The sequence below is a fragment of the Pygoscelis adeliae genome, unplaced genomic scaffold, assembly GCF_000699105.1.
Source record: "Pygoscelis adeliae isolate BGI_AS28 unplaced genomic scaffold, ASM69910v1 Scaffold14, whole genome shotgun sequence".
NCBI lineage: Eukaryota > Metazoa > Chordata > Aves > Sphenisciformes > Spheniscidae > Pygoscelis > Pygoscelis adeliae.
In genome coordinates, this window is record NW_008825109.1 from 5,969,094 (window position 1) to 5,971,892 (window position 2,799).

The following is a 2,799-nucleotide window of genomic DNA, read 5'->3' on the forward strand; positions in this document are numbered from 1 at the left end:
CAAAAAAGCAGCCATCCGACCCCCGCGAGGAGCGGCAGCCAGGCCCCGCCGCGCCGCACGCTGCCGCTCTGAATACGCGCGGTGCTTTTGCCTCCCAACTTCTGCAGAGCCGGTGGCAGCTCAAGGCAAGGCGCCGGGATGCTCCGTCAAACACGTCCGAGCTGCTGAAGCGTCAATAAAGTCCGACTTTTATGGAGAGGTTAAAAACAACTCGCCTATTGCCAGCCAGAGCTTTTGCTCACAAGACATTGGATCAAGTAAAAAATACTTCTTTTAATACAGAGGCAGAAAACGGGATAGCTCTGATAACTTGTCGCTGTTTTTAAACCCTGCTGCTAAGTCATTTCACTGCAAGGAAGGTGGCTGCAAAATTATGTTTATTTGTCTCATTCTTTCAAGCTTTTCTTCTTCAGTTAAAGTACTGTCTTTCACTAATAACATACCGGTCCTTCCCCCTCCATTTTGATCTGTCTCTTTTGTTCTCCCTCCTTTCTGCAGGCTTTCACAGAGGTATTAGGCTGGACCAACAGATTCTGGTCAGACCACAGCCCCGGTAATTGCATTTTGCCCCCTCGGCTTCGCTGCTGCTCCCAGCGAGTTATTTCCCACCCACGTCCCTTCCCCACCTCAGCCCACCGCCAGAGCCACACCACTGCACGGGCAGGGCGCAGAGGTGGTTCCCACACACCTCGTGCCCTACCCCAGAGAGGATTCGTAACCCAGAGCAGCCAACCTTTGGAAAAGCTTGTCGTTATCAAGATGAAAAGTGGGATTGCAGCAGGACAGGTTCTGCGTCGCCTGTATCAACCCAGCTGGACGAGCGAGAAGAAACTTGCAGGGATTTGAACGATGGAGTTTGAGATGCTCCATCTCAAAACCTGATCAGCAGTTACCCAGAGCTGTCAGCTCTAGCACGTTCGGTCTGGGGAGAGGAGCACACCACAGACAGTTGTGACTGATAATGGATTTAATACAATCGGCCGGCATCGCCCAGAGCACCCGTTGCCCAAGACACCCCCGTGCCGTGGGTCAGCGTCGAGGCATGGCGAGGAACAGGGATCGTCTGGGGAAGGAGTTAAAACCACGAGCTCCCGTCAGTGACCTGTCGGGGTGTGTGACAGCCCCCAGTGACAGCACAGCAGCTGGTAAATGCCTTCACTCACACAGGTCTTCCTACAAGATCATTTTCTTTATTTTCATAATAAGAAAAGCAGCTTCTTGATTCTTTTATATGTGGCAAGCGAAATACTTTCCCAGCCCCATCCTTCGAGTCGATGGTTCCACTGATACTCAGTAAGGTGGATCTCTTTCAATAGCAGTAACAGCCTATTAGAAGATAGTCTACTTTTTATTTACCTAGCACATATGTATTCCCAGTTAGGAGCCTTGATCACAGCAAAACACCAGCACCAGGTCCCTTGCAGAGATTATGTGTAACAGGTACTTTATATGTTCAAGCTCAGAATGTGTCTCGACTTGTCTGGGTAAAACCAGAGATAGCAGCGCACCTCACTACGCTTTCATAAAACTTAAAACATTTGGTGCTTTGCGAAGTGCTTCAGAATGTAGTTAGTGATGGACTAATTAGCAAAGACTTTTTTCTAGCTGTCTTTACAAGCTGATCAGGTAATATTTGTATTATTTAAAATTAAAAACACAAGCACCCCCCCCCCAACCAAAAGTAGCTACTCCGCAACTTTTTAACTTACTTTCCTGTGTCTAGCAATTTCATAACATTAACTCAATCCTTTTCAGTGTAAACTAAACCCATCACTAAGGCCGCCACATTCCATTTCCCATCAAACTGAGCATCTTGCAGCTTTCAACATATTGTTAGAGTGGGCGAAGATTTTTAAAGCCTAGAGATATTCAACAATGATCACATAGTCTATAAAGTTGAAGCAGATAATAGAGATTTATTTTATTTTTTCTAAAAGTATCCAAGACTCTACTACTACCAGTTGTAGTTTTCTGAGGCCTTTGGCTGAGTAGAAATGTTCTTTGCCCTTCTCAAGCCAAAAGCATGATTGCAGGAAAGCAAATACCACATTTTATTTCACAGTCAGCTGAGGAACTCACATGCTGTTCTGTGTTTCCTGCAATATCTTCTCACTTAGAGCAGGGAAAATAAGATTTGTTAAAGTTACTTTTGTTAGCGGTCTGAAACTGATGAAGTGCATTTTCCGTATCATTTTTAACACTCTGAACTGCAAACTGCCTGTGCGGGAACGTAGGGGATAAGTACATTTACAGCACCTTACAGCTGCTGTTGGAAGCAGGATTCAGCCGTTGTGCTGGCCGCACGAGAGCGATACCCGCACACCTGCGCGCCCGGGCACGGAGCTGTCACGCAGCTCCCGGTGCCGATGCCGGACCGGCGTGCTGACCCTTGCAGGCAAAGCTGCTGCTGGATAACCACCACCGTATGCTTAAGTGACTGTGTAAGACCGGTATCTTCTTACCTTGTAAATTCATTCAGTGACTGCATTGACAGATAGTGTCCTTACTGTAACAAAGGCATTTTAGCTGGTTTACTACTACAGTCCCTCTACAGATGAGAATTTTTAAGAAGTATTTATGTGCCTTCAGAACACGATGCTTTGCTTTCCTTAGGCTTGCAGGCCTCATTTGCTAAAGCTCCTGGCAAATACAGCTGCTTCCATGTTAAATGAACAAAACAAAACCAAAAAAAAAAAAAGACAAGACAAAAAAAATAGGAAAGGCATGAAAAGAGGGGTAATACAAAAGCGTGTATTTTGCCCTTATCAGCTCCCAGTTCAACAGGGGGAAAACCAAGGA